This window comes from Fukomys damarensis, unplaced genomic scaffold, assembly GCF_012274545.1.
Source record: "Fukomys damarensis isolate Sample0158 unplaced genomic scaffold, DMR_v1.0_HiC HiC_scaffold_27, whole genome shotgun sequence".
NCBI classification, from domain to species: Eukaryota; Metazoa; Chordata; class Mammalia; order Rodentia; family Bathyergidae; genus Fukomys; species Fukomys damarensis.
Genome location: NW_022900939.1, coordinates 10787161 through 10813503, shown reverse-complemented (window position 1 = coordinate 10813503; position 26343 = coordinate 10787161). Strand labels below are relative to the sequence as shown.

General features: G+C 38.0%; 1 protein-coding gene across 2 annotated transcripts in view; it reads right to left on the bottom strand.

Annotated features, from left to right (window-relative positions):
- Lrrc4c (leucine rich repeat containing 4C) overlaps positions 1-26343 on the bottom strand; it is a 1134576-nt gene that overhangs the window by 191072 nt on the left and 917161 nt on the right. The window lies entirely within an intron of this gene.

The window sequence follows — 26343 nt, the reverse complement described above, 5'->3', positions numbered from 1 at the left end:
CAATTCTTATTTTTATTCCATCACACTGGCATGAACTCAAAAACAATAGAAATAATATCAATTTATTTCAACTTTAAAAACTAGACAGAAAGAAGAAACTAGAAAATATGCATTGTACTTACAAAATTTTCATTTTGATATCACACCAAAAAGGCAAATGTAGGCACTAGATTGAGAATTAGAAATGGATTCAGTTCATTAACCTACCACATACAGACGGGCAGACTTGGGTAAGTATCAAAATCTTACTGGGTTGAAGTGTTCTTTGTATGTAAAAGGAAAGCCTTTGTATGAAACTGCCTTGAAGAGCCTTCTTTTCCTCAAGTTGAGTGATAATTTCCCTTTCAGTAATATGATTTTATGTAAGTAGAATTTGCAGGCAGAATTTATGTGGAATGAAATCCTCATATGTAGATAATGACCAAATTTTATTAACTTAACATGCTTGCGATGACTGCTTTCTAGTTCTGCTTATCAAGGGTCACTTACAGAGAAATGGTACTAAGATCGTTATAATCAATTAATTTGAGGTTTACCTCCTGATTTGAAAAGAATTCCACTGTCTACCTGACAGAGATTGGTAAAATTTGATTTTTTTAAACTTGTATTTTGGGACCTGATAACCAGTTTTTCAGCCGTCTAACCAATAGCTATTTGCTGTTGAGAAGAAGCTAAGGGAAGAAATTCTTCTGAAGGGAAGAAATTACCAGAGTCTTGGAAAAAAATGCTTACAGTATTTTACCACGATGCCATGATAGTTTTGCTCATGTATTTTCAAGAAAAATATTTCTGGATAAAATATTCATTTTTAATTCATATGTCATTGCTTTGAGAAAACAACATTTCTAAAGTTGAATGTTGACTGATAACATCATTACTTCAGCGGATAATTTAAAAACTGACATAATAAATGTGTTACTTGTTTGCTGATGTTATTTGAATAAAGAAAAACTGATTTTATTTTTTTTTATTTTATTTACCTTTTTTTTTGTGTGTGTGTGTTTGTTTTCTTTTTTTTGTACCAGGCAGGGATTGAACTTGGGACCTGGTGCTTACAAGGCAGGCGGTGGAATCACTGAGCTGAATCCCTGGCCTAAGAAAACTCATTTTAAACTTTGATTTTCATTTTCACTATTAATGAAAAACTCTTTACATTATTTTAAAAATTAAGGCTTAAAACTATTCAATAAACATTTTTAACCAGGAATGCCATTATATAGATAAAGAAAACCAAAGCATAAATGTCCAGATGTTACTGGGAGATAGAAAAACGACAGTGCTGATAGGCCTGACTGCAGAGTCCATGCTCCACCCCATACCCCGTGTAGTACATCCTGGGGGTGCAAAACAAGGATCCGTTGCATACATCTGTGCCAGGCTGCACCTGGTGCCCCAAGACCAGTGCATATCCAATTTCACTAGGTTCTTTCTGGTTCTGTGCCTCTGAATACAGTAGTGAATATTCATACTTTCACATATATTGGCCAGTGTCTCTCAGGACTCTTATTTTTTATATTTTGTTTTCATGTTCAGGGGAACAAAATGATATTTCTTCCATGCTTCAGTCTGAGTCTTCTACCTGGCACTTCTCCTATTTCAAAGGCATCTGTTGAGAGCACAGTGCCTACGCTGTCAGGCTCCTAGGTCAGAGAACTGAGTGAGGTAGCAGGGCCCGCAGGGGCATAGACCCTGAAGCGAAGAAGAGCCGTGATGAGTGGTTGCACCCAGGAGAATGAGGTAGAGAGCTTGTTCCACCGAACAAACTGGACCACATCCTTCTGCAGACTCATAAAAGGTGGGGTTGAATGAGGCTTTCCTAATCGATTCATTCAAATTTTACATCGTGCAAGGAAAGGAATAAGATACATCGTGTTTGTCCATCCACCCAGCTGCTCCATAGTAGCACTGGATTCCTAACTGCAGGTTTGTATGTATTAACACACAATGAAATCCACGACTCTAGCATTTCATGTGTTAATTGGCATGGTTTAATACCCAGCTATCATAATATTTATAATTAAGGAGGGAATGGAATTAATATTAGAAAAATGAAAAATAATGGAAACAAAGTCTTGGTAGATGCGGGGGAGGGAGGGGTTGAAGGGAGGGCGGGGGAAAGGGGAAAAAATAAGAACCAAGATCGTTTATGTAAAGGTACACATTTCTAACAATGAATGTCATTATACTGTATCCACTAAATGTACCAATAAAATTAATTTTTTAAAAAGGCACTGGAATCAGAACAACCCAGGGCCAGCAGCATGCTTTGCTGGCTGTAGAACTTTTTGAAATTGGATTAATATCTCTATGGGTCAGTATCGTATTCCGTAAGACAGAATAAGAGAGCTGTTGTCCTCTGTGCCGCAGTAGGGACTACATTATGAAGTTTTTGGGGAGGACTTCTTATCAGTGTCTGGCTCAGAGCAAACACACACACAAATGTCCAGGTTTGTCTCATCACCATCATCATCACCAGTCAATCATCACCACCATGTCTTCTATGTATGCCTAATGAGGTCATACATTCTTTGTAATTACATTTCCCTTCAAATTAAAAAATATATGACCCAATATTAGAAGGCTATCGTTCAAATACTAACAAAAAAGAGACCTCAGTTGACCAGTATATTCATGGTGGCTTTATTATGTCTTAGCAGTGAAATGGGGAAGATCTTCACCGCTCTATGTATTCGAAATGTAATGGTCAGTTCTCTGAACACACAGATTAAGAAGCTGATCATGGTACTCAAAATGTCCAAGATGGATTGGACTCAAGGTAGAGGTTCTCATAGTTTCGCATACACAGAAATTTTAATTAAAACAGATGATTTTCTATGACAGGACTGAAAAAAGAGAAAGCTTCACTTTTTTTCTTACTCATAATAACTTGATGGTTTGGAAGAATGTCCATTTGAATTTTGCTCATAGAGAGTTTTGTTTCATGACATTCACATACAAAGAATGCCAAATCGAGATGATGTGTTTTAAATGTACATTAACATTTAAATTAATGAGAAGTTTAGTGAGAATTACAGAGCTTTAGATGTTGGGGACTATGTCCCTTCTTGCCAAATGGGAGCAGAATCTGTTGACTCACCATCTGAGTCTCATAAACAGCTTCCAGACTTCATGTGTTTTCAGTGCCAGAGGATTCTGAGGCTGAGGAGAGGTGCCATATTGATGTCACCAAGAACAAAGCTGGCCCTATCCATTCGAGATGGGAATGTCTCCTAGCAACAGCATATACTGTCCCTGGAGGGCAATTTGCCATAGATTATTGTCAGGTCAGGGCAAGATTTAGGATCAGATCTTATTCCTTTTCTTCCTCATTAATTTAATTCATGAAATATTTGTGGAGTAGCTAATCTGGGCAATGAACTGTGCTTCACTATCACAGATCCTACTTCAAGAAGCTCACTTTCTTTTGTATGACATATATTTCACATGTATGAACTGTGCATATACATATATATGTATATATATATATATACATACAATTATGGATTAATATAATAGAGTCTATGCTAAAAAGGGTTCACACTAGGTGCTATGTAAGTAAGGCTCAAAGAAAACTGTGAAAAAATAAGATCTGACAGTGAACTAGGCATTAGTCAAATCTAAAAGAGCAGAAGATCTCAGCAGTGAAGAGAGACACTGTAAGAGAACTAGACACCTTCCATTCACTGGACTAGCAAGTCAGAATTATTACTGTGAGAGGTGGCAAATGTATTAGGGCATGTTTATATCCATGCATCTCTCTCTCCCCTTTTATATATAATATTATATTATGTATGAACACACATAAGAGTGAGGATGTAAAATATCACATGTGCGGTTAGCTGGAGGCTGAATCATGAACAATCCAATGTGGGACACTCAGGAGTCTGGCTGGAATCTTGAACATTATTCAGTTGGAAGAGGTGCTGATGGGTTTCAGGTAGGTTTGATTTTCAGAGGGGTCACTCTTGCAAATAGTGCAGAGGATAAACTGAAAGCGAGCAGTTCCTTCTCCGTATCAGAGTCAGAGGTCAATATAGGTCCTCCTAAGCCTGTCCTCGAGCTCACGTGATACCAGGGAAACGCAGAGAGTGGAGGGTGTCTAGGACCCTGAGCAGTTCCAGCTGTCGTGGCTTTCCTTTTGAATGTGGAGTAAAATGGGCAATGAGAGTCTAGAATTATCGATACCGTATGGAGTACGGTCACTGTCACATTTTGCAAAAGCTGCGGATGGAGCACCAACTACATGACAGTGATCGTATGAGATCTGGAGATAACAGTGACGAACATGACAGGCATGGGCCCTGCTCTCAAGATTTCTACATGTCTGCGAGAAAGAGAAAGGGCTATAAGGTAAGTGAAAGTTTTTATAGTTCATGGTATTATTTTGTTATAATAATAAGTAAGATGAGGTTACACAGGGCTACTGAACTGTGAAGAGGGTGAACTTTGGATTAGATTTATCTAGAATCAAATTCCAAATTTGCCATTTCCCTGTGATGCTGTGATTTTAAGGGCCCATGCCTCAGTTTCCTTCCCTGTAAAATGAAGATAAATACTTCTTTTCATAGTCTGCCTGTGAGGATTAGATGAATTAATAGATTACCAATGATTAGCCTGCCACCTGATACATAGAAATGCTCAAAATTGTTGCAGTTGTGCTTACCATTATTACTATATTCCTGTTACTATTCTCTAGTTAGATGGCCATGGAAAGCCATTTTTAAAGGGTAATAATTAGGATTAAACCTAAAAAGAAGGAAGGGCCAGATATCTGAAAGGTTTTAGGATGTGCATACCACTTCCTAGACAAAAGCCACAACAGTGTAAAATTTCTAAAGTGACCTTAGTGTTAAAATGCCTTCATTTTACTTGAAATGACTTCAGTGTAAATGGTGTCATACATATATTCCAACTCTTTAACATTTGGCTCTAGGATCGGAGGGATCACTTCTGGCAATCTGAGAACTGAATGAGACAGTCATTAAGTCACCTGTTGAAATTATGAAAGCAAAGCACATTCTGGAAATAGCTCACAAAATTGTTTTCAACTTTTGTTCAGTTCCAATCAGTCAGCTAATGCTCATCACTGACCATCAAAAATGTTTGTTTCTATCAAATAAAGGGGTATATAATTGGCACTCTAAATGATTAGCTTTCATTGGTGAAATTACTGGTATTCAATAAGATGTGGGTTGACCTACATATATTCGAGACGCTTCTCACTTTTATGCTGACACAGTTTAGAAATCTAGTGAGGCCAGAAGTGTTTACTATTAATTTGTAGATAACATCTGAGGCCTGATTCATACCTAGTTCTAGCTCCAACCATGGGAGAGAAGAAGTTCCAACTGTAAGAGTATAAGAGACAAATTTTCCCTTTGGAATGCTGACTACCAAAAGAGGTTATTCTGAGCACCTAAAAGAACAAAAATACGGAACTATGTTGCACTTTTGGAACAGGCTGTAGAAACTATCTTGCACACATGTACATCTAGTAAACACTTTTGCCTTTGATAAACCTAGGTCCGTGGTATTGTTTTACAATAGCGTGGTACCAAGGGCATAGCTAACCCTTACCCACCTCAGGCTTCTTTGGTCATTATTATTTACTAAGAAAGAGTTTCCTGTGTCTAGTGCAGGACTAAAAGAGCTCCCATAAGTTTGCAGTTCTTAATGGATCTCAGGAGCAACTGCAAACAACTGCATCTGGTTTGGAGTAAGGAAGTTAGTGATAAAAATTAAAATTGCTGACATAGACAGGAAAAGAACAATGAAGGGGCTCACAACTCCAAATAACAATGTTGGGTTTCATTCTCTTTTAATGGAAATCTAAAATATAAACAGAGAGTGCCACGGATCTATTATATATTTTTAAGAGTTGTTAATATATATTAATACTATACATGCTCAAATGTAAGATTTAGTACAGGGAAAGAAGTTTAGGATTGTTGCAGAGATTTCAGCAAGAATGATGAAAACTTCAACCACAGTAAGAGAAGTGGACACAGAAATGTAGGTGGATTCGGAGATGTATTTTGAAAGCAATCTCATTAAGATGTGCTTGTGAAATAGAAATGAAAATTACCATATGGAAACTTCCTACACTTGGCACAGCTTCTGGGGAATCTTGAAGCTGGATGTGGTGAGCCACTATGGTCTGTGTTTGAGGGCAGAGGTTCATTGTTTCTACCGAGGGATGTTCTAAAAGGTGGCAGAAGATGAAACATTTGAACTTTGACTTTTCCAAGGAGCCATTCACAACAGGGTTTGCAGAACAGACTTCCAGTGCATGTACAAGTTCCCCTGGGTCATGTGAGATGCTTCCTGCACCTAAGGAAACTACTTCTCATGAATCAGAAAGAAGACCCAACACACTCATTTCGTATTCATGAGGCCTTGCTATGCTTCTCTAGTAAATAAACAGAAGACCAGGAAAGGGGGTTTTATCATTATCCGCCACCGTAGGCAAGAGGACTTAAGCACAAAGCTATGAAGCTTTGCAGTCATTCTTGGCTCTGAATACAGAGTCACTGGTTCAGTCAGTCAGTCCATATGTAAGTCTGTAAAGCAGACACCAGTCAGTTAACGTAAACTACTGTGAGTTAGCCATGTACACATATGCGTCATGAATCTCTTGCAACTGCTCTTCTAACTGCACATTTCCTAGATATTTGATCATTTATCCCCAACAAAATAGTTTCAAGGACAATTCAAAACACTGTCTTCACTCCATTTTACATCAACTCTGGGGCTGCTACAAAAATTAAAGTTTAATTAAATAATAAAGTCAATCACATTTATGTCTGATTTATAAAAGGTTTGCATCCTTTGAAAAATTAAGAGAAATAACTTGTCATTCTGTCTTTCCAGATTCTTATTGTGGGTGTACTTGTATTACAGACAGCTAAGTTAGGTAGAAGTCAGATAGGACTGGGTCCTTGAGAAAATCAGTGCAAAAAGATGAAAACACATTACAACTGTGTCTGGAGGTGCATCTGTTGGAGGCCAGGCCTCAAGATAAAGACAGAATGACCAGGTCTACATATTTCCCCAAGGGATACGATAAGTGGTAACAGCTGATCCAATAAAATATACATGTACATCAGTCACCACCCTGGTAGATGACCAAGACCTCTGGATCTATCCTTTCCTAAAAACATTCTCTGTTCTTTGCACATACACTTGCTGCCTGACTTGCTTCCCCATTAGATCAATATTACCTAAGTGGCTGGTGGTGGATTGGCTAATGGTCAACTTGTAATGCCCAGCTCAGCCAAGTCAACATGGTCTGTGCATGGAGGATCCACCTGAAGATTGTTACCAGTACAAAAAAAAAGAGCTGGAGGGGACGATCTTGGCCTGTTGATTTTCTAGGAGAAACTTGCTGCAGATGGTTTTCCTGATGCAAACTAGACTGTTCTCCTCAGAGGAGGAGCTCAGGACCTCACTGTCACTGGAAATGGCTGATGTTTTCTTCAGGGGAGCTCTGATCTTCACAGTGAGGTTTGCTTCTTGGCTCTAATGTAGATCCCTCAGCCTGGTGGCACAAATCCTTCATCTCACCGGTGCAGGCTTTCTGGCTTTCACCACTGGCCTTTGGGGCCTTCCAGGAGCAGATCCTCAGTAAGAACAAGGAAGAGACTTTGCCGTGGGCTCTAAGCCACTGGCTGAACTTGAGGGGGACATTGCCTGGGACTCTAAGCCTTGTGTGGGAAACTGCTGGGATCCAGGCCCTCAGCTGGATCCTTTGGGCCTCTAGTGTGCAGTTAATCTCTTTCTCTCCTTTGCATTTGAATTTAGGAGTAATTATCACAAAATAATCTTACAAATCATGGGTCCTGTATTTAATGTATACCCTTGCCGGATCCCACTGACTAAAACAAGACTATACTTGTAATGTTACTGGTTGTTCATAATTTCATCCCACATTGTACCCACCTTAAAATTCTGTTCTATAAAACTTCTCCTGTGAAGTGAGGTCCCCAGCAACCCACTCAGGTCCCCTCCTGTCTCTCAGGAGCTATAAAATCTCTCCTTCTGAATAAATATTTCCTACTCTTAACCTCTGTTGTTCCTTAGAATTCATTCTTTGATTTTTGGGGAATGTAAGCTCAGTGTGTCTGACAGCTAACAGGTTGGGAGTTGTATTATTTCCCTTATATCATTTGGAGGTCTTACATCTCTTTTTTTTTCTTTTCTTTTTTTTTTTGGTACCAGGGATTGAATTCGGGTCCTTGCGCTTGCAGGGCAGGCCACTGAACCGCTGAGCTAAATCCCCGGCCCCAAGGAGGTCTTACCTCTCTTGAAATTCATTTTTTAAAATTTTAGCAAAGAATGGGATAAATCCTTATGTAAAAATAATGTCATGATCCTTACACATGCTAACAAGTGTGTAATACGCATGAGGTTGGTAGACAGACACTATTCAAATTGAACTCTTTTCACATACATTTTAAAAGAATTTGGTTTGTATTGAAATAACTACAATGAGAATATTTACATGCAAACTTGATTTATTTTATAGTTTCATAACCTAAGTAGCTTTGAAAAGAGAAAGCTCAACATTCTTTGTCACAGTATTTTTATCTACAGTGAAGGTAATTTTATGTATTCACTAAAGCATTCTTATCTAATATGGGAAGGAGAAGCCAGTTACCCAAGAGGTCTCCTAGGCCCTTTCATTTTATCTCAAATGAACAGAGTATATTGTTACTTGAGCTAAATACAAAATAAAGGAAGCAAGAGATGAATTAGCCAGAACAATATATTTATATCATTCTTAATTCAATATGATACAAATAAATAGTCCACATGTTGAGATTTTTGTATATGTCTTTAGCTATTGGAGACAGCTGAAGTTGTTGCCAAGTTGAATATGTATATCAAACCATGAATTTGCATACTCTGTTGTATTTTTGTGTGACGATTTTTAGTAGTCAGTCATTATAATAACTCTTATTGGCTCAACATTTCATAACTGAGATATAGTACAATTTAATAATTAAGATATAGTATGTGATGATTTATGACCAGGTTGGAGAAATTAATAATCTTAGAAGAGAAACAGTGGTATCACTTTATGGTTTTTCTTTTCATCACAGATTATTTTTGTTCATATTTAAAAATAAGACACAAATGATACCAATTTAAGTACAGGATATTTTCTGGGTTATTTACTTTTAGAATGCTCACAAAACAAATGATTTCCATGTAGAGAACTCATGAATAGAGTAAAGGTAGCTAAATGATACAATACACAAGGGAACCACCCAAAACTTTCTGCACTAATTATGTCTTCTTTTATCTAACTATACCAATATATTGTAATATTTTTATGATACCACCTTATAAACCACAAAGAATAAGAACAGACGCAATGAGGCATGGATTTGTTTGCACAGTGGGTTGGGAATGGGACTTCCACCGCGTGTTCAGTGAGAGAAGAACTTCAGGGAGGAACAACACGCTACCCTTTGTGGGTGAGGCTGACTCGGCCCTTGAAACACTCTCATTATGTATTCTGTTACTAGCACACGCAAGCGAAGGCAACCGTTCGGCAGTGGGCACAGCATTAAGATTTCATTAAACTTTGTTTTACTCGGGCAAGCTAGTCACGCAGTGATGTCATGGGAGAACAGGGCTTGACACGTTGAGAGCTAGAGGCCAAAATCGTGAGGCTGAAATGCCAGTGCACGTGGTCAAAGGAAACAAGACGAGGGAGCAACAGGAATGGTTTCAGCACCATGAATGGAATCAGTCGCCTGATCCGCGCAGGAAGGACGCGTGGGTGTTCATTCTGCAGTAATCAAGCAGACGCTGTAGATGCTGGGAAGGAATGAGGCTTTCTGGGCCGCTCTGTAAGGTGTGATTAAAGTTCTCTTGTGAGCCTCAAGGCATGGATCAAGCGTCAAAGATAGTAATGACAGGAAATGCAGTTACAGTTCCACATAAAAATAATCTCTATTCTTCCATACCATCCACAGGTGGGCTAGACTCCCTGAAGAGTGGTGAGCTTATTATCACTTACGGTATTTAAGTACAGGCTATGCAGGTACTTGGTACTTATGTTCCAACTTGATATAGGTTTATTCTCAGAATCCACTGAGTTATGCGATTGTAATTAAATTTAACGAAGAGTCAGTTTCAGTATGAATACATTTGAACTGTAGTTAATAATAGGGAAGAGTTTGAGATGGTATGTTGATTGATTTTACCTGTGTTAAGGGATGCCCAGAAAGTTAGTAAAGCATTCTTTCTGGGTTTGGCTTTTTAAAAAATGTTTCTGGGAGAGATTAGCACTTCAGGCCATGGACTGAGCCAAGATCTGCCTTCAGTAATGTGTATGGACGTTATCGGATCTCTCACAAGTGGAACAGAATGAAAAGAAAGGAAAATGTGTCAACTAAGTTTGTTCTCTCCCTTCCCTCTATCACTCCTTTTGAGGTGGGACAAGGTGCATAATCACGCGCACACACACACACACACACACACACACACACACACACACCACAGTTTGCAGAACCTTAACACGGGTGATATTACCAGAAGTGACCATTACACATAACAACACTTTAAGAAGTAGATCCCCTGATACAAGTTTTTATAAATTATGCAGCCTTTAAGTATTGACTACACTTCAATAGTCTATTAGTTATGAGGAGTGGCTATTAGAAAGCTTCATAGACCCTGCATTTAAGCAGCAGAAATTTATTCTTTTACATTTCTGGAGGGGGGCAGAAGCTTGAAACAAAAACATGCCCAGGCCACCGTCTGCGGAAGTGTCCACGGCCATCTTTTCTTGTCTCTTTTAGCCTTTAGTGTCGCCCCGTATTCCTTGGTTTAGGCCAGCATGGCTTCAATCCGCGTCTCCACCATCATGGCGTTTTCTTCTTGCTGTGGGTGTCTCCCCTGTCCCCACATTTCTCTGCCTTAATAGCAACACTGGTTCTTGGATTCGGAGAGGTGCAAGTGGGGAGTGATTCCCGATTTCAGAGGGAGAGACTAGAGGGGCGTCTTCAGGTCATCGAAGGCTTGTTTTGAAAGGGTATCGTGTGATCCCAGACCCTTTTCTCTTTTTCACTTGCAGGGGCTGATGTGAGAAGTTCTTCTTCAACTGATTCTTCAACAAAGAAGTGTTACTTTTCCACAGGCTCTAAGGGAAAGGAGCTAAGAGAGAAGGGACTGAAACCCTCAAAAGTGTGTGTCAAAATAAACCTTTTATCTTTATAAATTGCTTCTCATAGGTGTTTGTTGTAGCATCAGAAAGCTGACTAATATACTATATAAGTTCACATTCATGACTACTGAAAGTTAAAAGTTTAGTATATGTTTTTTTCCAAAAGAAAATTCTGCTCACAAAAGCACTATGACCTCACTTGACCAATAACAATGAAGTGTAAGTTAAAGTATCTGACTTTTCTTTTCAATGTTCTTTCTTGAACCTTAACTTTTAACATCTCATCCCCCTTACTTTCCAGTGTAAGAAAATTAAAGTACACTTGATTCCCTGAAGACAACACTGTCCAGGATATGGTCGATCTTGGACTGCACAGATGTGCTTTGTCTGTCCCTGGTCACTCTTTAAATTTTATCTTCCTCACAGCTTTCTTACATTTAAAGGTAAATTTAGATCGCCTTTACCATCTGTTCTCACAGCACAAGGCACACCCATTCCCACTAAGCTAATCATGAAATCGCATCAGTGGCATTTATTTATATTTCTCTTTTTCTACGAAACTGTAAATTATTTAAAAACAAGGACAAGATTTATCACACATAAATATTGACTGGTTCTGACAGTATTGATCACTGATGAATAGTCTATGGATTAATTGATCAAATAAATAAGGGAACTGATAACTGATGCTAACATCTAAAGGAATCTGGATGAAGGAGAGTTGTTGAATTTAAAATGAAAACACAGTTAGAAGGTGAAGATTACCCAAGGTATTGCATCTTTAAAACATATTAGTGCACTCCTCCTTGATATAGGGAAATGATTTATTACACAATCCTTAATCGGTAGGGTCATTTATATTTAATAAGTAAAGATAATCATTACAAGAAATCATTATTACATATCCATCATGACATTTAATTATAATACATATGTCAACAGACGTGTACACAATTATCAATAACCCAAGAATAGAACCTTTTTTTAGCTCATGTAATCACTGGAGTCCAAGGTGTTCAAGATGAAAAAGTTGAGCCTGGCATGCATGGTGTTCTGTTTCAGTACATGCAGGGGAGGACACTGGGGACCCTGTTTCCTTTCATACTGAGGGGTACCTATCATGTTTCTAAATGTCTTCCGTAAGACTCTTCAATGATTTCTAAATATTAAAGCTATGGCCATTGGGAATGTTTTCTCATTACCAAGGACACAGTTAATACATTTTAGTGAAACTTTTAATAATGGTGTGAGAAGACACCAACAAGAGAAGCGTACCGTGGAGTACTATTATCTGTGAGGACAGTAGGCTAGAGTTTAGGAAAATAAGTTGAGGACATAATAAACCATTTTAAGAGCAGTTTATATCAGTCCTTCGTAGCAATACACCACTGAGCCTGAGTAGAAGAGGAGGCTAATTACATTTTATTTTTCTGTCCACGTATTATCTCACTGGGAGTGTGCACTCATAATTGTTTTGTGGTTACTCGCAGGTTTCCAGCACTAATGAGCACATCCGTAAACAAAGAATTAAGCAGAATTTTGAAGTCACAGACAAATGTACATACATATGAACACACACATATGCAACAACAAGCAAGCTAATTAGCCCATCAGTAGAGGCTGAGGTATAACAGTTATGATACTAGAAGACTCTACAGCACATTTTTACTTTATTCCTTTTCTCTTTCCCTCTGTGCATCCCCTTTTCCTCCCTCTTCCTTCCTTTAGGTACTCTGGGCTCATTCCTCCACATTATCTTAAGTTATCGATAACTCCTTGGCTTTGGCAATGAAAGCATTTTTCCATTTACTCCAGTTTGGAAAGAACCAGATTCCTTTTAAGACTCAAAACTTTCAAAAGTCTCACTCTTGTCACATATGTGTTAGCAGTCCAAAGTCCTTCTACACGCGAAGTGTCTAGTAAAATATGAGAAAAAATGGTTCCAAGAATATACAGAAGGGCTGGCCGCAGTGGTAGAGGGCCTGCCCAGCCTAGCTGAGACCCTGATGATCACCAGCTCTGCAGAAACAAAACAAAACTAAACAAGACATGAGATAGCAGTAATGTGCCTGCTAGATATCAATCGTAAAGTCATTTACTTGGCAACTCTTTCTCATTTACTATAGTCTGTTAACCAGTATCTGATCTACACAGTTTCAAGTATTTACAACTTTTAAAGTAACTAGGCAATAATAGATTTATCACACCTAAAATAGGCTTCATATTATTTCTTAAAATATACAAACAAAACCCCAAGGTCTCTCTAAACTGAAGAGTTTTACATATTAAAGTGTCTGACTCTGGCCCTCTTTTTCAATGTTGCTTTTATGTTGAAGGAGAAACCAGGACCAAATATTTGGAAGTCAGGGCAAGACCTGCGTCTGTGCTGGAAAAGGTTTAATTTACCCGTATTTGTATTATATCAAGAAGGAGGTGGCTTTTGGTGGATGACATTTAAAGACACATCACAAAAATAGATTTCTGAATTAGAATTTAGCCTTAACATTTCTCCTTCCATCTATAAGCCGTACACATAAACCCCATTTTATTGGGATGTAAAACAGACGGTGAACTTTCTTATTAAAGGGCTTCCCAAGCATCATCCCAAATGGAATAGCCAAAACAGCAGAAAATAAAAAATGAGACTTTTTTTTTTTTTGTACCTGGGATTGAACTCGGGTCCTTGTGCTTGCGAGGCAGGCCACTGAACCACTGAGCTAAATCCCCGGCCCCCAAAATAAGACTTTTTTATAAAAATGAAATGGATCCTAATTTCAGGAACCTATATGTGCTATAGCATGAAAAACATATTAAGTGTCTGGGATAGAAAAAGTGCAAAATCTTAAAATTGCAGTTATGATAGTTACTGGATAAATGTAGTTTAGATTTGCATCTGGAGAAGGAAATAATTCTTCTGTCCTTAGCTTGCAAGGTAATATCCTGCTTCTTAATGCACAAATGCAAGAAGGAAGCATTAATTCTTTATGAATATAACCATCCCAAAGATAACAGACTTATCTAAGTTTCGAGTAGAAAGCCTGGTACCTGACTCAGATTAAGTATTGTCTGTGTATGAGGTTTTGTATTTCTTTCTTTCTAGTTTTATATACAAGCTGTGGTCGTTAGTGTGGAGGGTCCACTTGATTTCCTCTAGGATCTGCCCAGGGAAAATGGCGGAATACAATTCTGTATGTGCCTAGGTGGTGCACAGAGGCATGGCCTGGGGGTCTGTTTGGTCCCTTGCCCTTCACTGTATCTTGCTCTTCCCTTGCTCTGCTCCTAGTTGTCATGAATCAAGCCCCTCTCTGCCATGCCCCTCCACTGGCTGTTCCTGCCTTGGGGCTGCCAGCTACCGACAGAAGCCCACAAAAGCATGAGCTAAATTAAATCTTTCTTTCTTTAAGTTGTGAGTGTTGGGTATTGTGTCCTTCAAGAAAAAAGCTGCCTAGTACCTATGTATATGTTTATATAACAGGACTTGTGATAAGATATAATAGTGATCAAAATTCTTCTTTTCTGGGCTGGGGATTTAGTTCAGTGGTTCCACCGCCTGCCTGGCAAGCACAAGGTACCAAGTTCTATCCTCTGTACCAAAAACAAACAAACAAAATTCTTATCTTCTAATTTAGGTGACACTGAGGAAACCAAGGTAGCTATATACCTAACTTTTCCTTTTCCTTTTCTTCTCTTCTCTCTTCTCTCACTCCTCCTTCCTCCCTCCCTACCTTCCTACTTTATATTCATTTCTTTTTTTTTTTCATTTCCTTGTGGTGCTGGGGATCGAAATGCACGATCTTATTCATGCTAGGCAAGCACTGCACCAGTGAGCTACATCCCCAGCCCTTCCTCTTCCTTCCTAATGGACAGCTGAACTACATGTCCTAGCTTTGTGGTCAAAGTTTATCCAAGAAAGCGATGTGCTCTATTTACAGACCTGGATCATAAATCTTTTCCCTAGGCTGTATCTTTCTTCTCTCTGCCTGCCTGTTGTCATATAAGGATAGACCTGAAAGATATAGACTACATATGCTGACCTTGGTTCTTGAATAAGTGTACGGTTTACACACCTGCCTCCAACCCCTTCTGTTATTAACGTTCCCAGAACTACAAATAAGAAAACTATCAACTACTTTATCATATTGTTAATTTCAAGGCTTATGTCTTGTATTACTTAGCACTTTTCAACTAATATGGGGAAAATCAGTAAATTGTGAAATGTCAAACTACTAGCACTGGGTAAGGTCAAGCACTACGCAGAAAAGTGACGCGGTGAACGCAAGTAAGAAATGAGGACAGTGGACAGGAAAGTTGTCACTGAGAACCGAGCCTTGAAGAAAATGTGATAGAGAAACACCACGTAGCCACTGAAAAGGTCTTCAGGAAGAAAGAAACCCGGAACAAAGGGCAGAATGAGGCAAGGCGACTGGAATTTTCAGTGTCACGACAAAGCCGATGTGGGCTGGAGCTCAGGAGGAAATGAGTTCAGGGGCAGTTAGAAGAGAGATCCAAAAGCAAGGACTGAGGATTTCTCTGAAAGATATTTTGCCAAATAAACGATACAATGTAGCTTAAATTTTAAAACAATCACTAGCTCCTATATGGAGGATAGATTTAAGGTGGAATGGAAGTTAGGACCTACACAAAGCTGTTGTAATCTTCTCAGGCCAACATTTTCGGTTCCTACAAGGGGTGATCAGAATATACAGTGAATGTTCAAATTAAAAACAATTATTACAATAAAGGACATAGTGCCATGAATCCCCTTTGCTGTGAACACACTTATCCATTATTCTTGCCCTTTTTGAAGTATTTCTGAAGTTCTCTCTCCTGATTGTCTTTATGAGGTATAATAAAAAATAATGCTGCTGCTAAGCGTCATCGAAGGGAAAGACGGGCTCTTAAAGACTTTGCAGAGTGTCCTCAACCAACTGATTCACCAACTCTATCACCAGGCAACCTCTGGCTCTTCCTCAACGTCAAAATGATTATGAAAGTTAAACAGTTGGAATTGATTAAGCATCTAAAGGAAACCACAATCGCACATCTAAAATCATGCATGCAAGAGGATTCCCAGAACTGCTTCAGAAAGTGGTAAAATACAGGACACATGTATTTTGAGTGAGGGAAAGTATTTTGAGGTGGATTAATGACAGTGGCTCTTACTGTAATAAGTTTTGAAAATGTAAGCATTAACTGTATTTTTTATCATACTTCATAGCTTTTTTGTTCATTTATCATAGAACAAAGCTTGCATATTGCACATCATCCTAATTACTCTTCTCCCAGAAGCACTAGAGTTTGACATCATCGTTCATTCCTAGAATCACCCAGACTCGAGCAACACTCTGAGCTATGCTCCAAATCTCTTCCCTTCCTAAAATTAGACATTGTACTGTTGTCTAAGTCATCACTTTGCAAGAATTCTCTCAGGTTTGCTACCCTTGAATGCTGCCATGTGTATTTTTAACTACTGCAGTTGATACATTTTAAAATTTCTTTTCACAAGTAGCTAGTACAACTTAATATTGCCTATATTTTTCAGTTGAAGCTGCAGCTATCTGGAAACTTCACTTCTTTCTGTCATCATCAGTTGAGTTCTACTCTCCAAAGAATGAACATGTGCAAGGGAGGAAATAACTTTGATGTGAAAAAGGGTTCTTATATACAAATGTGTTTTAGAATCATTGAACTAAATAAGTAGATCCCACTTCTACAGGAGAATTCAGCACACTTATACATTATAATTCTCAATAAGGTGAGATACTATTTGGAACATTTATCACACTTACTTGACTGAAAGAAGTCTCTCCTCCATTTTGTAAATAGAACATTTCAAGATCCTAAAGTTTGGCAGAATAAATGCTACTGACTTTTGGAAGACAATATATTTAAAACAAGCTTAATCTGATATAACCTATAAGTAGCAACCTATCTGACAAAAATGGCAATTCAACATTGTGATGGGTGTGACAACTACCTCCTGGGTAGTATTACCAATAGAAATCTTATTCCTCAGAAAAAATTTTCTTTGGTAATTATTTTATGGAAAAAAAAACATTTGAAAGTGATTTTTTAAGAAACAGAAATGACACTGAGGAAGTGATCCATTAATATTTACTTAAACTTGCTCCAGAAATATGAATTGGCAACACATTAATCTCATGTAGTTATACCACAAGTAAAATGGAGGATGGTGATTGAAAAAACAAACAAACAAACAAACACCAAACTCGGTACCGTTTTTGGCCAGGGAGGCGTCTCCAGGTAGCCATAGATGAATCCCGATTATTGGGTGTGTGCTATCCCTTTTTCTATTCCAATCTCAAGAGAAGTACCAGATTCAGAAGACCAAATGTACATTCACACACTTTCCTCTTTTTTATTAAGGTAGACTGCACAGCCCAAGTACTACATGCAGTGTTTTGGCACACTACAGCCCTCCTGGAAACATTTTACTAATTCTGTAGGAGCTGGAGATTTTAGATTGGCTCGTGATTGTTAGACACCACTTTGGCCTCAGCAACATTTTTGTTCCCAGAGAAGAAGTTGAAGTGAGATATTTTATATCTCCTTTGGGCGGTAAATGGTAGTTATCCCAAAATACACTGTGGTTTATCTTTCTATGATATAATGAAAATAGAATTGATTTAGAGTAGGAATCACATCAAACACCACATTTATTAGTTGGAAAAATGCTTTATGTATGTTGCCCTGGTTTTATTTTTTTTAATCTTTGAAATGGGAAATAGAATCATCATCATCATTATCAAACTACTGCATGAGGGTGTAATGTGAATTAATGTGATTTAAAATTTGTGAGATTTTAGACTATGAGTTCAAGAGAGCAACCTTCTATCACATTGTTCTTGATTCTACTCTAATGGTTTGAGCGTCACCTTACACAAAGCAGGGGGCAATGTATTTTTAGTTGTACTGATTGAGGTGGAGGATATTGTTTAGCTCTTCTCATCACAGCTAAGCCAACAACAACATCCACAAACACAACAGTAACCACCCAACAAATGAAGCATGTGTGGAATTCGGCTTTCTCTTTTATTCCCATGGCCAGAAGTGCAAGGAGTTCACCACTGGGCCAGTGGAGTTCGAGAGTTAGTTTCTTTTCTTTGCCCAGGATTCCTGGAGGAAGCAGGGCAAAAACAGGAAGTAGATTATGAGGACTTCAATTATCTACTTTTACAAAACTAGGGTTGTTGAAAACTGTTTGTATCTACCCTGTGAGGACTATTTGTGTACTGCTGGTTAGGGGTGGTAATAGAGAGAGAATGAAGGTATAAAAAATTTGGAAGACTAAACCCCTCTTATTACATATTTCCACCATAATATTACATGTGAAACACAGCATCCACCATCAAAGTATTAATACTAAACTTTATTGACTACTTCTGTGAGAGTATTGTGATGGGTATATCAATATTTCTTCTATTTTCCACAATGACACAATAGAGGAATTTTATCTCAATTTCAAAAAAGAAATCGTAGATTACAGAAGTTAACCACAATGTCCAGGGAAGTAGCATTAGTAATAGTAGAGCTGAGGCTAACTCTCAGATCTGTTTATTTCTGGTCCCCTTTCACTAAGCACAAATGTGATCTTTATCTCCTAAATACATGTGAGCGAAGGAAGGAAATGGATTTTAACTTGCAAAAGACAAAATTACAAATATATGATGACTACTGATGATAGGAAGTGATCTGAAACTCAAGACGGTTTCTATATGGATGTCCTCCTAGTCCACAGATAGCTGCTAGGTTTAGCATTCTGGTCATGTGTATCACACAGCAGAAACAAGGAAAACCTTGAACTTGTTGTCTGCTAGCAGAACAATACCAAAGACTGCTGTAGGGAGCTTCCGCTGTCAAAAGCTCTAAAACCAAATGATGCCTGATGTTTCTCATTTTCTTTTCTCACTTAAAATATATGAACTATAAAAAGCTTTTAAATATATACTAATGTCTTAGCTGTAACTTCTTGCAGAGTTCGAAATACAGAATCAAAGACAGTTATCACAGCTGATCCATCTCTTTTCATATCTGTCAAGGTGGGGGCTCGATTGTAAAAAGAAATATAAATTGATGTTCCCAGTGCTTGAAATATACAGGGATGATGCTGAATATCTGATCTTTAATACTCAGGTTTTTCTTAGGTTTTCTTTGTAAATTAGCTCAATGGTATGCATTAGATTTTGGTAGTTACTGGCACTTTGTAAAAAGCAATAATTCTAAAGAAAATATAGCGAAGCATGTCTGTATGGAAGCCATATGGCTGTTAAATTAAAGGGTATTATTTTGCAAAATTAATCATCTTCAGTTTTTCCCAACATATTAATACATAAATTTGGAGCAAATTTAAATCTTGACAATTTAATTCATCCTTTTCAGAATGTAAAGGCTCATACTGTGTAAATCAGGAGGGAAAATATCTATAATTCAACCAAAAAGTAGAGAAAATGGACACCCATTTGATAGCAAATTAAAGACAAGTTGCTCAGAACGAAAGGTGAAAAAATTGCACAAAATAATTTTTAAAGAAAAAAAATAATAAAACACACTTCATTTAGAAATTGTGTAATTTTCTATTTGATTTAATTATTAAAACTTCAATTGACAAGGGGAAAAAAATGAAGACCAAGCCCTGTCATGTAAAGGTACAAGATCCCAATGATGAATGTAACTGTACTGTAGACCTAAAAAGTACCAACAAACTCAATGAAAAAAAAACTTCAATTGAAAGCATCTTTTCAGACAGACTACCATATTTAAAGTGGCTCCCATTTCTCAGTTATTATTTTATCACCATTCTATATATTACATATTGGAATTGTGCCATATATCTTCTATTATTATTTCTCGATCAGTCTTCTATGTACCTACATATCTTTCGAAACACCCAGCTTTCCATTGGTCCACCTACTTCTCTTTGTTGTTTATATTTTGCCAATTGCACTCTATAAGTTCATCCACAGTTTTTCTCCTATTCTCTAGTTCACTTTTTTCTTAATATGTTTCCAAGCCTTTACGAGGCAATGACAAAATGGTCATTTAATGAAGGAACACATACCATGGAATGGAAGACAGAGATAGATTGGCTGGCTACTGTTGGAGATGCATATTACTAGAATTTAATTTATATATTGTCATTATTCCTGAGCGATGGGGCCCCTGGACACCTAAGGACAGGATCTTGGTCCATGAATCTTGAATTCTTTGTATTTACATATTACCTATGCATATCTTCCCATATACTTTAAATGATCTCTAGATTATTTAGAATAATAGTACATCATAACTAATACAATATAAATGCTAGGTAAATCATGGTCATCCTGTATTATTTAGAGAGTAATGACAAGAAAATATGTGTACATGTTGACAATAGATAAAATTTATTTTTCAAATATTTTGGATCTGTGGTTGGTTGAATTTATGCATCCAGACTCTCTGGGTACTAAGACTTTTTACACTCAGATATTTTTGAACAAGAATACAAACTTGTAACCTACTTAAATTAATTGGCATCCATATGACAGATACATTATTGAGCATTAAAATAATATGATTATTTAAAAGAAGATACCTAAAGATCTTCAAGTTCTATTCTTTAGGTTTTTTTAAAAGGCAAGGATATACCAGTTTTCCCATAATCCTGCTACTTGTTTAAAATACATGTATATGGATATACTATTTTATGTATAAATACATGCATGGTAATTTGAATTTCTGGAGGAAAAAAGGCAATAAATAGATTTGAAAATATGAAGGTAAATGAGAGGTGAAAAAGAGATGAGCTTTGTGTTGTGGGTGTTTTGGGTAACATTTGAAGGTATTAATCTGTGTAGGTGGTGTTTTGCTAATGATGATCCTGATCATAATAAAATAATATACATGAAAAGACACGACACAGATCTATGTGTGCCTTATCCACAGGTGCTTTTCAAAAGATATCTCTCTTGATTCTTATACTTTCCCCATTTCCTCGTCCTCCCTTCAACCCTTCCACCCCCTATTTACAAAGACTTTGTTTCCATTTTCCCACATTAACTCCATTCCCTTCTTTCCTTTCCCCACCCCTCCCACGTCCCCTTCCCCTTTGCACTTTTGCTTCTATGTAAATGACCAATCTCCAATGATGAATGTCATTATATTGTATACCTAAAATGTGCCAATAAAATTAATTTAAAAAATATCTCTCTCCTTACTTAGCTAAAAGAAGGAAGCTTTAGGAAAATACAGTTAAGATAAAAGGAGGTAGAAAATTAAAAGAAAGAACACACATAACTCACATGACTCTCTCTCTCTGGATATTTGCCAAAGTAAGGAGGTACTAGAAAAAGTCTATTAAGACTTAACCATAGTTAATTTTTAAAAACTAAATTATAAGTGAAGCTGACAGGAGAGTTTCATGTTTTCTTTAACTCATGTAGGCTTGAATATTTTAATAGTGAAGATGGAAGGATGTAGTCATGTCTAAATTTCTAATTAAGAAATTGTGAAGGAAGGAAATTAAAGTCTAATAAAAAAAACAGCATTAGCATATTCTGAATGTGTTTACCCACTTACATGGAGGGAAAAAAAAAGAGCATCCTTAATCAGGTAAAGTGAATTTAGAAGATAAAATTTAAATGAGATATAAGGGTCAGAAGTTCAAAATTATTCATTTTGTGTTTTTGCTCAGAATAATCCAGCCTGCTCATATGAAATTACTCCTCTAAGTAGAGCAGGATATTTTAATTCTTTTGATTTATGCTTAGCTAGAATCTAGAATGCTCACACTTTCTATTACACTGGGCTCTCTGGCCTCTCTTCCTCTCACATAACATCCTCCTTAACACTTCGGGGAAGAACTCCTCGCTCTTTCCATACTGTGGATTACTACAGCCCCCATCAAAGTTATCTATGTGAGACTGTTTAGCTTTATAATGCCTGAGTAACTTGAAGTCAAGCACTCTGTGAGTGACATCTTGAGATTCCCAGATCCTTAAAAATTCTGGTACCCAAGTGTTGAGTAATTGTTGATATTTTGTCAGATTCTTGAAGTTAGCGACACAGTGAAAACATCCAGGGGAGTACATCCTCCATAACCTCTGCTAAGTGCACTTGCTTGCTGTTTGTGTATCACTTTCTACTTTATAACTCTTACACCACAAGCATCTCCAAGCATCTCTTCATTGTGGCCAAGAAGTATCACTACCACTTACATTTTACTGTTGAAGAGATGGGCAATACACTTATATTCCTGCAGTCCCCTCATCTCATAAGTGCTGCAGCTGAGCCTGGCTTGCACGCCATTTAAATCTCAAATCACAGCCAATTAATGTAAACTCATGGAAGAAATTACACCGCTACATTATTCCTCCACCACTGTCACTCTTCCTCTTTATATATTTCTTTGCATTTGAAGCAGGAATGGGGACATTCTCAAAAGCAGCACACCCACTCCGGCTCTAAGCAGTCAGAAAATTCCTTTGTGTCCTCCAATAAGAGATCTGTATTCTAATAGATGATTACTCATATGTGTAGCTCCTAAAACATTCAAGAAATAATAAGCACCAAAAAAGTTTCTTTCTCCACATGCACAGTCAAAAACTAGGATTGAGTGAGAGATGGGAGAGGAGAAAAAGAACCGAGGAAGACAGACAAGCAGTTAAAGAAACACCTGTTTTTTCAACGCTGATAAGAGCTAATCTTTATTGAGCACATACTAACTGTGCACTAAGCACACAGCACCAGCATATAGCAGTTTAATGCATAAGCTTAAGCAGCATGTTTGAGCCCCAACTCTGGCACTCGTTAAAGAATCTCGGGCAAGTTACTCATTCTTTCATTGTCTCGGCGGTGAAATGGAGTTGATGTGGTAGAACCTCCCACAGAGTGTCGTTCAGTGGTGTGGTGTCTGCCAATTCAGTGGGTGTCAACACTCCAACTAATGCTCATTGCAAAGTATCGACAATTTTCTATCACTGCACAAAATTCTTGAATGTTTAATATTCGGCCGTTCTGAGCCAGAGTGAGCCACATCTCACATATCCCGTTGATGATGATTATCTAAATTGCATCCTACTCATGTAGAGGAACTGAGGATGTAGCATATGCTATATTAAGCAGTTTTAGAAAGATATGTGCATTAACTCAACTATTTCTCATAATGTTCTAGGAGGTTAATATCACTATAATTTCTATTTCGAAGGATGTTAACAAAGTAGGAAAACGTCTGAGTTCTGACTGCTCGAAGTAAAGGTGGGACCTGAACCTATGTATGGGTGTATCATTTTCTTTTCTCTCTCCTCACTAGGTCATCCTTGTGTGCCTGTCTAAAAATGTGGCTGTGCGTGATCACAGAACAAAGGATAAATAAACCTCGTAAAACACAGAAACACAGTGCCTTTATCATCTGCTGATGGTCCTATGGTACCAGGGATTTTTCTATTGCTTTGAAGGTAAATCTTTTTTCACTTTATACAATGAAGAAACCATGTCATTATGCATTTTCAAGCACGAGGCATATATTAATGGCCACTTACATTCCAAAGTCTTTATTATATGCTCAACATTTTGTTAATCAGTTCATGTGAATTACTTTACACATTATAGAATCTCCTGAGGAAAGACTACAATTGTTCCATTGTATAGATGAGGAAGCAGGTTCAAAAACGTTAAGTAACATGTTCAGAGTCACAGAACGGCTGTTAAACATTAGTTCTATTTTAATTCAGTGTCTATGAGTGTGTTACCAGCTAAATTCAGTAAAAATTATCAGGAAATTCAGAACCACATTATGTTCTTTGGAGATAAAAATATTAAGACATATTAAGGTTAACATGGCAACCTGTTGGAGGGGGTTTTAACAGTCAACTTTGGTTAAAGGCAGGGTTGGGAGAAATTATTTTATTCAATGTGATTTGCCTTCCACTATATTTTAGTGCAAAACTCGCTTCACTTTTAAGTATGTGCATTTTTCTGAGACTAGAGAGGAGATTTAAGGTGTGTTGTATACCTGTCAGGGAAGTCACGTTAGGCAACTTGCAAGGGTCAACTTCAGGCCGCTCTATATTCTGCTTGCCACCCCCTTTGTATTGGAAAAAGAAAAAAATTAATTGGTTCATTTAGCCCTTCACATAATTCAGGCCTTTGCTGTATACTCCAGTGCCCATCCAAATGAACGGAGTCAGTGCAGGCAGCAGAATTCATTTAACGGGGCTCTCAAAAATGTGCAATTGTTGCGCGTGTTTCTTTAATAGACACAAATAATTTATTTTATTCTGTAAAACTCCATTACCCAGCCAAAAAAAAAAAATCCCAAAAAACAAAAACCGAGTTTCTAGCAAAGTGTATTATAGTTCTACACAATGGAAAGCCCCCTGCCTGCACTTTCTCTCAGTGGTGGACACATAATTCATAGTGTATATCACACACAGCCAGCCTGCCCACTGATTTCTACAAGTGCCTCCTGGGATACTTGGGCAGGAAATAAGAATCAAGCTAACTTAGAAGTAGAAGGGACCTTACGCCCAATGAAGTCCAGACTTCCTGTTTTATAGGTAAGAGAAAGGAGGCTTCAGGGGATAAGTGATGAGCTTGGTGTCATTTCTTTAGTCACTGATCATTTCGGAAACTAAATTCAGCCTCCCTGCTCACACTCAGCATAGCCTTCTCCTTCTTTACTAGTGTCTTTCCTTAATACTAATAACTGCCAAGGCTGGTCTCTTTCTATGCTTACCATCTAAATCTTTCCAAAGGGGCTGGGGGTTTAGCTCAGTGGTGCTGCCGCCTGCCTCGCAAGTACAAGGTCCCAAGTTCGATCCCTGGTACCAAAAAAGTAAATAAATAAAAGAAAAAAAAGGGAACTAAATCTTTCCAAAAATGTTTATGTACCTCTACATACACTGAGAAGCTTTCTCTTTCCCAGTGTGACTGTTTCTCTTTGCCTTACAGAAAAGACCCTGTGGTCTCATTTTTGATACTGGTCATCCTTTGAAACCCGACCTTATAAAAATATCAAGAAAGGGATTTATTTATTTATTGTGTAAATGAATGGGCAAATGTGAAGCAGAGGCTCTTCTGGGTGTCTATCGATCACCCTGTTCATCCTTCTGCCCACAAAGCTCTGAGGACTCTGTCTGCCTTGTGCTAATGATCGTCATCAGCTTCAAGGGATGGATTAATTCATCTCCTTCTGTTTAGCAAAAAAAGTGCATCCCACAGAAACAAGCCATAGAACCGTGGTTATGGGAGGCTGTAGGGAGAAGAAATGGTGAAGGAGAAGATGCTTAACAGAGTACAAAGTTTCAGTCGGGTTGTAGAAATGAGCTACACTGAGCCACTGCACTGTATGGGGACCACAGTTGGTCTATTATTTATTTCCGAACTTCTAAAAGAACAGATTTCTAGTATTCTGCGACTGTTATTCACGCTATAGTAACTTAAATGGTATAGAAATGCATTGAATGGGTCAGAATAGAATAGTAAAATAGAGTTCTGGGTGTGTCTGGGTGACTGAGATGTGGCCCAGCAAACTGAGGGGGAAAATCTACCCTGGTTATGGGCAGCAGGTAGCCTGGATGGAATCAGAAAGGAAAGGAGAAGGAAATGTACACCACTTGAAGAGCCCCCTTCACCCCGGGCAGGCGTGTGCTTGGTTGCTATTGCTTCTGCACACTGATCTACAGTTTCTGAAGCATCCTGGAGCGGACTCACCCGCGACTCTCCAGGGAGCTGGTGGACGTCTGACCTTGGATTGGTGCTACGTCCTTGGGTCCTCTCTGCTCATCCCCCTTCCTGGGCTGAGGCACTGTTGGATTCTCTAAAGCTCCAGCGTCCAGGCGGCTATCGTGCGTTCTCCCACCTTCGATCTCACAAGCCTTCCTAATAAGTCTTGCCCAATTATACATGTATTTTCCATTCTGGGTTCCACCAGAGAACCTGAACTAATAAACTTTCTCACTGAAGAGTTCGAGAGTTGATGAATATGTTAGTTAGTGTGAATCTTTATACAATACATGTATACATCAAAACATCGCAGTGGATCTGATAAATATGCACTTGGGTTGTCAATTGCGATAAGTTTTCAAAATAAAATTTAAGAGCCCCCAAGCACTACAAAAAGAGTAAAAAAAAAAAAAAAAAAAAAAGGAAAACCAAGAGAGCGGAGG